At 39.8% G+C, this 12285-nt stretch overlaps 1 pseudogene; it reads right to left on the bottom strand.

The window, feature by feature from the left end:
• Nucleotides 1-740: 740 nt before the first annotated feature.
• Nucleotides 741-12001, bottom strand: LOC122404228 (annotated as a pseudogene).
• Between the last annotated feature and the right edge of the window lie 284 nt (nucleotides 12002-12285).

Genomic DNA, 12285 nt, shown 5'->3' with positions numbered 1-12285 from the left:
GTGCATAAATCCTGCTGTTGTATAGGTATTCGTATCTCATCGCTGTGTCCAAACGTTGTGTTGGCGTATGGGTTGTACGTATGAGTCTCCATCTTGACGATGCTGTCGTCAAAGATCGGTTTGCCTCCAATGTTTAAGATATTAGCCATTTCGTACAACAAAACCCAACGATTTCAGAAATTCAATATTCGATGCGGTGAGTTTCGCGGGTGATCGAATTGCCTTCTCGCCTGATGGTTTTAGACAGTCAATATTCGATACAGTGAGGTGCGCCGACGATTGAATTGTCTTCTCTTTGTTTTCACGTGTTGTCTGTTTCACCTGCTCCGCTTCGTTCAGCACAAGCATCTCCTACTACAGCCGTTGTCTCCGTACATGCAGTCGAACGGTGATCTGTTCCCCTCGAAAATCGAGCAATTGACCGTCTTGATCCGCAACGCGAATCGTTAAATCCGAAATGCTTCGCGCAGTGATTGGGAGGTAAATGATCTGTGCTGGTCTTTCCGATATCTTATATCCAGGTGGAACGGTAGGCGAAAACTCATGTATCGTGTGCACGCACTTGTTATTGCTGTAAGCACCAGCCGTCACGTTGCATTCAATGCGAATAATTTATAATAGCAAAGTGTGGGTTCCTTGGCAGTTTCAAGGAACTCAAATGGTTACAACAAACTATGAAAAACTACCTTTTCGAAACAAAGTTAGGGGTGTGGTTTGTGTTTCACTCGATCTACCGTTCATTAAAAAGGGACTAGTACCTTGAGAGTCTCAGTGAAGAAGTAGCTTTGTTGAACATCGTCTTGCGGTGGATCAATCACGTAAACGTTGTGAAGTCCAGTGAAGCCTCCTGGAACACGACAGTATTTCTCCAACGCCTGGACAGCCTCCCACCCCCCACTCGCGGTATTTCGGGTCCTTTGTATTCGGGCCGCCACATCACGAAGTACGATTCGAACGTCTGAAAGATAAATATCTTATTCCACGGAATCTGGCCAGCAGACCGTATTTGCCCAGTGAGTGACGTGAAAAACTAAGGATTGAATATTTTAGCTTTCCTGGCTGGGAAAACACCAGAAAATTACGTCGAAACGTTACTTCCCAGCTCGTTTCACCTAGGGCGTTTATATTCCTGTTTCGTTTTTGAGAATATATATTTTACAGCTGGCGAATGAACTCTATATCGAATGAAAGGAAGAAAGAAACCTACTTCCGGTCGGAGGATGTAATATTTCTCGCCGTTCTTTAAGCTCTTCGCCTCATTACCCTCGATGAAATGGAAAGCTTCCGGTCCAAGTTTCGTGAAGCTTCGATCGTAGGATTCGTGGCACGTGTTAGTTAAACCAGCAGCTATCGACATGTATCTGTCAGACATTTCGTTTTCCATTGTTTTGGCACCTAATGCGAACATTCCACCTGGAAACGGACATTTTATTTATTTCACGGAGCCTATGGTTAACTTCTGATCAATTTCTAAACAGAAGAAACTGGTCACTGAAAAGATATTCCAGCGAAGCGGAATTATCAAATGGAAGAGTAAGAGGATTTCTGTTAAAACTCACCAGCGAAACAGGCTAGATGACCCATTTTATAGTCCAGCCTGTCGTATTTCAGCCTGTCCGATACATAAAGCAGCTTTCCAGGTGACGTTTGGATCATGTGTTGATCTATCGCTGCGATCGCTTCGTCGTACATCTGACGGGCCTCGACGTCTTCCTTGCCCGACTGAATCCAAGCTTTCAGCAGGTACTCGTAGAAGCTGTCTCCGAGTCCGACCAACGACATGTGATCTATATTTGACGAGAAAATAGTTTCCTTAACCGATTTACTACGGGGGAACAGCTGGAACCATAAATATGTCATCGATGCCTATGTTCGACAGCGATAAAAACCGGATTCTCAAATTTAAGTAAAAATGAAAACTACATAACACAACTCGGTGCTCATTTTATGTACGTTCTTTAATTTATATTATTTTGAAAATTGATAATAGCAATAATTATAATTATTCGATTATCTACATCTAATAAACGAAATATATTTATATTATCTAAATCTTTAATTATATATGAATCATAATTTAAATTTTTAAATTCAGGATGTTTGTACGCGTAACTATTTGCGCGTTTGCCTTTTTGTACGCGTACCTCACACGCCTACTTAAAATTGTGTGAGTATTTAGGGTGCTTTACAGAAGCAAAGACGATGGTTGTTCGTTAAGTCTTTATTTTAAACAAGTAGATGACGAGACTCTTGAGTTGTATTCTGACTGAGCGTTGCTTGATATCTGTCTAACAGTGGTATCTTTTAGCGCTTTTCGACTCGGTGAAGTTGTGGTTGGTTGGATTCATTAGTGGAAAGGGCGAGATGGATGGCTTCTTATTGGTGGTGCTTGGTAGGAGGGTGTATCAGGAATGTTCTTGAGGCGTGTCTTAAATGTTTAAATATTTTGGGAAAATGTTTGTCGTTGGGGCAGGTATGGTTTATTGGGGGTGTTTGCACGTGAGGTGCAGCTGTCGAGGAGTCTATGTTTATGGGGACGGTTTTAGTCGCTAAAATGCTTAATTGCCTTGCTTCTATGGTCTGCTTACGGCGACCCTTTTCCAAGCTACCTGCGTTGGACGCAAATATTCGTTGTTATAAAATATCCCGTTCTTAAAAATGATTTCGCTGCGCGACACAGGATATTCATATCCTCAATGTCATTGATGACCAATAGATTTAATTGTAAAAAAAAATAGGATTTCATGTTTCATCAATAAAATATAATGTTTTTAAAGAAGGAAATGCAATGAATATTAAAATTAATATAGGTAATATTGTTGTTACGTATGCCGAACGTTTCGTCCCTCAAATTTTTCTTGCCACTTGCGTGCATTGGGAAATCGCCCTGCTACGTATCTAACCTTTGGAATGGGGGTCACTTCCGTCGAGATACAGTAGCCCGGTAATTAACACAATTCGGAGAATACCGAATGCGGTAATTTCTAACGTACTTTTCAATCCGCCCCCACAGATTTTTGGGTATATAAACCCCGCGACTTCATTTCTCTGGGGATCATAATCGTATCGTCACGTTTAGAGTCAACGTCACGTCTCTCGTTACGCGTCTACGATTTTGATAGTCAGTTATATCTAGTGAGATCGGGCTACACTACCCTTTCGTATCAATATTAAACCATATAGAATCCGTGAATCGGCATAAATTCTATTACGGCCTTTAGTTACAACCGACTTACCCCCGCATCACCAGTGCGTCAACACCGAGCAACAACATTTTAGGTATTTATAATTATTCTTTGGACGCGACAAACATACACAGAACACTTGTAGCTTTCTGTTTGTTTTAAGAATATATCTAGTTTCATTATTAAATCAGAGTTACTTATCTTCTTTAACCCATCATTATATAAAGCGATTATTGTTAGTTAAACGTTCCCACAATAATATAACCTTACCGCTTGGGTTATATTATATTTAATAATTGAAGTTACGAGGTCAATTAACATATCCTTAATCCAGATACAAATTCTTACAACCTAGTGGCTCCTCGATTACGCATCGAGTTCGTCCACGCAATCTAATACCATCCTAGCGGCTCCCCGATTACGCATTGGGTTCGTCTGCGCCGTTATCAACCATCCTAGCAGCTCCCCGATCTTGCATCGGGTTCGTCCGTGCACCTAATTAACAAATTGATACCATATTCCATACTCTCTCTTGCACTCGCAGGCCACGCACGCTGCACGGCCCTGGTTCGTAACATTGTTCAAATAATTTCAATTGTATGATGTTTTAATAAATAACGATTTATAAATATATTTATTAAAATATCTAATATAATTATTAATGTAAATGAAATAATAATAACTATTACAAGTATTGTAATATTATAAAATAAATTTCAATTATTAGCATGTAGCGACCGGTCGTGCGCACATGGGAAAGTTTTTCTCTCGTGCAAACGGCCCACGTAATTTACGACTCTCGTTCGTCGAAGCTGTTTTTGAGGAAGATATTTTCCAGACTCGCGTATCGAATGCGTTTAGTAAATTCTTTTCCTAAGTCCCTCAACAGCAAATAGAGACCGTCGTAAATTAGGGATTTCCAGAGGACACTCGACGCGTACCCATCGGAGTTTCGCCAAGTGGGCCCAGCGCGGGTGGTCCGAAGGAAATCTTGCAGTGAGGGCGCAACGTCGTCCCCCTCAATCACCACGCCGTTTCGAAAACAAGCACGCCGTGGGCGTAAGAAATAGGCGGTGATTTGGGAAAAATAAACGGCCCTGATTGGAAAGGCCCAACGCGTGGGGTTAACCAATCAGGGTTGTTTAATGATTTTGCCAGTGCAACCGAGGGGTCGACATGGAGACGAGCGAGGAATAACGACACTTGGTTTTGCGCGCTCTAACCAAAAACAACGAGAAATAAAGAAAGTTTTGTCACCCCACAAAGAGTGATTTCCTACGACAACCTATCCCAACAAACATATGGTGAACAAGGATCTTGAAAAGTAAATATATATCAATGTGAAATTATTAACAAAAAATATGATTTTTATATAAGAATTGTTACGTATGCCGAACGTTTCGTTCCCCAATTTTTCCATACCACTTGCGTGCATTAGGAAAACGCCCTGCTACTTATCTACCCTTTGGAATTTAGAGTCAGTTCCCACGAAATGCAGCTGCTCGGTGACTAACGAAGTTCGGAGATTACCAAATATGGTAATGTCTAACGCGCATCCGAATCTTCCCCCACAGATTTTTGGGTATATAAACCCCTTCGTTTCCTTACTCGGGGGATCAGAATCGTACAGTTACGTTTAGAGTCAACATCACGTCTCGTTACGCTGTCCACGGTTCTGACAGTCAGTTGCATTTCGTGAGATCGGGCTACAGTACCCTTTTGTATCAATTTTAAACCATATAGAATCCGTGAACCGGTATAAATTCTATTACGGCCTCTATTGTCAACCGACTTACCCCCGCATCGCCAGTGCGTCAACACCGTGCAAAAATCATTCTTAGGTAATTATAATCAATCTTACAACGCGACATAACTGACACAAGACACGTGTATCTATTTGTTTGTTAAGAATATATCTAGTTTCATTATTAAATCAGAGTTACTTATCTTCTTTAACCCATCATTATATAAAGCGATTATTGTTAGTTAAACGTTCCCACAATAATATAACCTTACCGCTCGGGTTATATTATATTTAATAATTGAAGTTACGAGGTCAATTAACATATCCTTAATCCACATACAAATTCTTACAACCTAGTGGCTCCTCGATTACGCATCGAGTTCGTCCACGCAATCTAATACCATCCTAGCGGCTCCCTGCTTACGCACCAGGTTCGTCCGCATCCTACAGCTCCCTGATTACGCATCAGGTTCGTCTGTGATTTATCCAACCTCCCAGCAGCTCCTCGATTACGCACGAGTTCGTCTGCGTTTCTTCCAACCTCCTAGCAGCTCCCCAATTTCGCATTGGGTTCGTCTGCGTCGTTATTAACCATCCTAGTGACTCCCCGATTACGCATCGGGTTCGTTCACGACATTACACCCTCCTACGGCTCCCTGGTTTCGCACCAGGTTCGTCCGTAAGTGACTCCATCCTAGAGGCTCCCTGATTTCGCATCAGGTTCGTCCTCGTTATCAACTATCCTAGCGGCTCCCCGATCTTGCATCGGGTTCGTCCGTGCACCTCACTAACACATTGATACCATATTCCATACTCTCTTTTGCACTCGCAGGCCACGCGTGCTGCACGGCCCTGGCTCGTAACAGAATCTTAAATTCATTGCATTATTCTGCCATATTAATAATTTTTCAAAAAGAAATTATAATATACCAATATTTTTATGATTTGTTGAATAAAATCATTTAATTAAACTATAGTCTATTAAAATTTATAATTTATTTATATTTTTAAATTTGAAATTTAATAGTTTATCTATTCACTTAAAATTTTATTTATAAATAAAAACTAATTATTATTTAACAACTATTTAACAAACTATTTAACAACTATAATATAATAGAATTATTATATAATATAAAATATTGTGCCTGATGAAAGGAATAAATTGTAAATTTATTGATGAAGAATTAATTCTTTCAGTATTAATAGAATTTATTTTTATAAGTTAAAAAAAACTATTAAATTGCAAATTTAAATTTATTATTAATAATTAAAAATTTATTATTTAATTTAATATAAAATTTAAATATAATAAAATAATATAAATAAACTATATAATCTTTAATCTTATAAAATTATTATTTTAAAGAAACAGACAAAATTTGGTAGTAAATTCAGATTAGCTTTCGATGTGAAAGATGAAAGGAGAGAATCTTCAGTTTCCACTATCCTAAAACAGTCTAACAACGCGTAAGTTTAGTGTTAAACGACCACCACGAATAGGATGATGCAAAAAGCTTTCGAAAGGAGAGCAAAGGTGCATGGAATTCGTAATTTTATGAAAGTTCACGAACTTTTAACGATTAGAGAGTACCTGTGATTTACAATTGAATGGTTCGCAGGACAATTCACTCGATCTAACGCGGGAATCGCGATCTATTTATCGTTCGCGACGTCTCTCTGGATTGTCAGTTAACTTTGCGTTTCCCGCGATGAAAGGGAAATCCCATTAATAACGTCGAGCCGGATAACGAAGGAGGACCGTCTGTTTTCGAAGATATCGCCGGACGAGTGCCGGAAGGATGCTTCATTATGACAACGAGCAGCGAAATGGTCGGCCACTTGGCTACAAGAACGACTCCGCGGTTCTTCAGAAACGGGAAAGACAGCCAGTGCTAGTGGAAGAGGGCTACTCCGACAACTCGTCTGAGAGCCAGCGGGACAAAGAGGAAAGAGCTCGAGCAGCTTTACTCTCGCGACTCTTCCATCCCCCTCGCTGCGGGAAACTTCGAGGACTTTCGTTTTCCTCTTTCCACCGCGTTCGCGGGTCGCTGGCTAGAAATGAAGTCTCGTGCTAGGAAAAACCGCGATTACGGATCGAAATAAATTAAATTCGATGGACGACAGACCTAGGCAGGGGCAGCTATGGTGAAACTTCATTTTCGACATGTTTCAACCGCGTGAATTTCGATCGAAATGCGTAATAATCACCTGTACTTTGTCATTCCGTTGCACTTTTGGGAGTACCTACTGTGCATCCTCGAGAAGTTGGCAAGTGGGAGTGGCTCACTAACTCCGCCCATTTCAGGCACCAATCAGATAACCAGCCAACTTCTCGCGGACGCACAGTGCACAGTCCGCTACAGTTACACCAAATTTTAAGCACAAGTCTCGCACAAAATTGAAATTCTGTCGCGGATCCAACCAACCCTGAACCTCCGTTCGAGTATTAATTAGTTCGCCGAAAACTCGTAACAGAGTTCGTTCACCCTGGCCCCGTAGCGATAACTCGACAGTCTTCAATGGAACCATAAATTTCAGAAGACTCGAGGCTTGACGGTCGCCGGGCGTCCGCAAAGAAACGAAAACGGAAGAAGAACGGTCGACGTTCGGTTCCAGGAGGATGATAAATATTCGGTAATGAGAAAGAGAGGACGCAGGGGGGGGGGCAGATTGTCATACGTGCATTGGGGAAAACACGGGAGGAGCACGAAGTCGGCGAAACAACGAGAGAAGAGGATTTAGCATCCGAGGGGATGCGCGGCATGATAAATGCGTTATTCGGGATCGCGCAAAGAGATCTCGCGTAATGGCGTCTCCAAAAGGCAAAAGGAACCTGAGAAGCACCATCAAACGGGAACAACACCCCATCTGCCCCCCCCCCATTCTCTTTCTAGAACTATTTCAGCAATATAATCGATGGACGTCAGATTAAAAATCTATTTGACCTCTGAGAAGATTTATTAAATGAAATTACAGTAATAAAGTGACTTTTTGTTGTTCTTGGCCGAGTAACGAGGGTGTCAGTTCTTTTTCCTGTTGATTTTATCGAGAAGTTTACGTCATCTCTTGTATTTGTCACCGTTTGAGCGTTGTTTTTCGAACCAGCATTTTATCCAACGAGAAATGTTTAATTTCCAATAGAAATTCATGAAGCTCGAGCCTGGCGTCAAAGAATAACTAGTTCCAGGTGTTGCGTCTTTTTTTCACGAGCAAACTGATTACTGTGATTGAAATTGACATGGCCAGTTCGAAGGAACACGCTGCCGCGGCGCTCTTTGAAATTTATATCGCGGCGGTCGCGTTCGTTACTTTTTCGTACGTGTGGTCGGGACAGTGAAATCGAAACGCGGGGAACTGCGAGAAACAGAAATTGAAATGCGTCTCGGCGAAGGGGGGCTCCTGGATGCGGCCGAGGCACGCGAGAATCAAAGAGATGCAAACTCGTTTAAAGGATTCGTGAAAACTGAATCCCCGGTCGAGGAGCTCCGACTTCAAATCTCAAGTTTAGGGTTTCGAAAGTGCATGCAGTGTGGAGAGAGGGTTTCAGAATCACAGCGGGGCACGTCAGACACAACACCTGTCTAGAAAATTGTGTATTTTTCCGCAAACGCGCGTGGAAATGACGATTATAATAAGATGAACGCGTTGGTCGAGTCGCGAGCAATCGCGTACCTTATGAATTTTGGTCAAATAACAGTTTTTTAAATTTTGTTCAGAATTTCTAACACACGATATTGATTTGGCGCCATTTCATGACTTTTCATGAATTTTACAATATTCCCCTTTAAAATTTTTGAATTATGTCGTATAGATTATTCGTGTGTCTCCCATATATACAGGGTGTTCGGCCACCTCTAGCAAAAATTTTAATGAGCGATAGTAGAGGCCAAAATAAGACGAAAATCAAGAATACTAATTTGTTGATAGAAGCTTCGTTAAAAAGTTATTAACAATTAAATTCAAAAATTTCAAATCGTTCTGGAAAAATTATTTTCGGTTGCGAGGGTCAACTACAATCATTTTTGGTGAGTACACATACCTCCGAAATCCTATCTACTTTCGAGAAAAAAAATCGAGTAGGTGGTGAAATTTTTCGGCGAAAAAAAATTTTTCAAATCGTTTAAAAAAAATTATTTTCGGTTGCGGGGATCAATTGCAATCATTTTTTATCATTACACATACCTCCGAAATCGTACGCACTTTCGAGAAAAAAATTCCTTACTGAAAATCCAATTAGGTGCCTAAATTTTTCAACGGAGAAAAAAAATTGCAAATCGTTGTGGAAAAATTATTTTCGGTTGCGGGGGTCAATTACAATCAGTTTTTGTCATTAGACATACCCACGAAATCCTGCCCACTTTCGAGAAAAAAAATAGAGAAGGTGTGAAATTATTCGAGAAAATTAAAAAATTGCAAATCGTTGTGGAAAAATTATTTTCGGTTGTAGGGTTCAATTACAGTCATTTTTGGTGAATAGACATACCCCCGAAATCTTGCGCATTTTCGAGAAAAAAATTCAGTAAGGGCGGCACTTTAAACGTTAATAACTTTTTAACGAAGCATCCATCAACAAATTGGTATTCTTGATTTTTGTCTTATTTTGGCCTCTACTATCGCTCATTAAAATTTTTGCTAGAGGTGGCCGAACACCCTGTATAGTGTCACATTAAATATTAGCGTAAGTTAATTTTAAAAGGTAAAAAACTATACTAATTGATCTAGAATGAATTTGTGTTGTTCTGATAACTTACGTTGTCCCTATTTTCCAGTCCTAGGGTGGATATAATTCGGATAGAGTCCCTTCGGTTTCTCCAGATTCTTCAACACTTTTCTAACGTTCTCAACCTTGCTTTTGAAGACCAAATTGCCAGTGATGTCGCTAAGGTAGGTGAATTCCAGGTGCATCGTGCCAATTTCGGACAGTATGCTGCACCCGCTGCTCGCCCAGCCGTAATTCTTGCTCGCCTGAAAATTTTGGCGAAATTTCGTTTCGATCAGTCGACACCACAAACCAAAGGGAACCAATCAAACGAATGAACAAAGACAGTTTCGTTTACATTATGGACGTCTCACTGTTGTGAAACGAACTAGCTTTAACTTCTCTTTCCAAGACAAATATTCGTTGCTTGTAAAATTGAATTTAATAAAATAAATTGAATTTTCCCGGGAATTCGACGAAGAAAGTTTTGAAATTTAGTACGAGCACAAAAATTACACTCAGTTAGAAAAAGTAATAATGGTGATCATAATCATCAATCAAATAATCTTGAAGATTAATGAATTATTTATACACGGCGACTGAAAGTTAATTTTGTATTTAATTTCGACTTTTGTGTACCTTCAAAGTACTCTTCAGCCAAAGAAAAAGTAATTTTATGATATTTCAGAGGACGTTTAAAAGTGACTGAAAACTGTAACGGAGGAGGTCTTTAATTATTTCTCTGCGAGCAAACTCCCACCGTTAGGGCGATATGAAAGATAGGAAATCCAATTTCAACGTTTATTTAATACTTCGGTATGGTCGCGAGAAATAAAACGGTTCTGGATTTCCATTCGCCTGCGAGTTTTCGCGGCGGGGAAACGAAAAGAGCTGTCGAAGTAGTCGGTCGTATCGTTCGTGGAAAATTGCGGATCGAGGGGGGAACGAAAACCCGCATGATTCGAATTTTTTGCGACCTTTTTTCAAAAACATTCATCCACTACACTGGAATTATTTTTGTTTATGTTCTTGAGTGTCCATAAAGGCACATTGAATATTGTATATTAACACCTTGATTGCTACGTCATCCATATTTGGGTGACAAGATTTTCCCATTGTGGAACTAAAACAATTCATTCTGAAGTTGAAATTTAAATGTTAAATAAATTTGAATAGGACAAAGTTTAGCGAGGTTACGATAATAAGTAGACAAATTTTAAGTTATGCAGTTTACAATTGATTGAAATCGAAGTTTTGGTCTCGTTAAAAATTGTACAGCTTTGGTGTGACGGTCAACGTGTTAAATATTAACACTTTCATTGCCACGTGATATATAGATGGCAGGATTCACCATTGGTGATACTAGAAAAATTAATTCTCGAGCTAAGACGTTGAAAAAAACAAATTAGGAATTTTAACAAGGTTACAAAAATAAGTAACAAATTTTAAGTTATGTAGCTTAAAATGGCGAAAAATCAAAATTTTATTTTTCTCGAATATTATACGGTTTTGATCTGGCAGTAAACGTATTAAGCTTTTGATTGTGGCGCGTCCTAGGAAGAATCCATCCACATAGATGGCGCTGCGACTGGTGACCAGAAAAGTACCAGGAGGTTTGAGAAACCATTCTTACGGTTTAAAAAAATAATAAATGCAAATAAATTAAAATATCCAATTCCATATCGAACCAATTGGTAAAACAGTAAAAGGTGTTATAGTAACAAAAATGCAGAGGGCGTAAATTTACGCTTTTTGTGTATATTGATGGATACGTGAGGGTTAAATCGAACATTTCGAACATTAAACAGATTAAATGCATTAAAATTCAATTGATAAAACGTTTAACCTGAATGCAGAACATTGAATTTTTAGTGTTCCGTTTCCAATTTTTCTGAGTTCGTTTCTAACAAGCTAGGATCAGTTCAAAGAACGCAGATTACGAGAACTGTGTAAAATTTACAGACTCTGAAGCAAAAGACGCTAAAAAAAGGTTACTTTTGGACGGTGTTGCATGTAATCGTGTTGAGAGGAATTCCCCAGGAATATTAAATCAAAATTGCCCGACCCTTTTCGCCCGTAAATGTTTTCGCCGCGTAAATTTCGGACCGCAATTCCATCAGAAATAATTAACATTAAAACATGCTGGCGTCAACGTCGAGGCCGATGCGAAACCCCAGACTTACCCCGGTATAGAGATTGATGAGGGAATGAGGAATGAGGAATTCCGGTTTCCGTCTGGAAAGCGGGCAACATCCGTTCGCCAAGCTGTGCCGCCTTATCCCGGAACATCACGTCCCCGGTGAGAGCGTAACAGGCTAGCAGGCTTCCCATGAAACGAATGTTTGTCTCGAAGAGAGATATCTCGGAATTCTGGAAAGAAAAAACGAGAAAATAATCATTCCGTTAATCCTCGTTCATCTTCGTCACTTAGAGTGAAGTTAATTGCACTGGCTGCTCTCAGTGACGAAAACACAACCTTACACATGCAAATTAAATGTATTTCTATCGCTTTACAACGTTCCATATTATCTCGATACTTTGAAACTGATTCGATGCTTATATTTAACCCCTTAACAATCATGCCCTAGTTTGACTGCTTTGTTTAATCTAACGTTCTATAAGGGATGACAATATTTGTTTTCCTTCAAATTGTA

The sequence above is a fragment of the Colletes gigas genome, unplaced genomic scaffold, assembly GCF_013123115.1.
Source record: "Colletes gigas isolate AHSC1104 unplaced genomic scaffold, ASM1312311v1 Colletes_gigas_Sc00131, whole genome shotgun sequence".
Taxonomy (NCBI): Eukaryota; Metazoa; Arthropoda; class Insecta; order Hymenoptera; family Colletidae; genus Colletes; species Colletes gigas.
The sequence above is the reverse complement of the archived record's forward strand: the minus strand, read 5'-3'. Positions and strand labels throughout refer to the sequence as shown.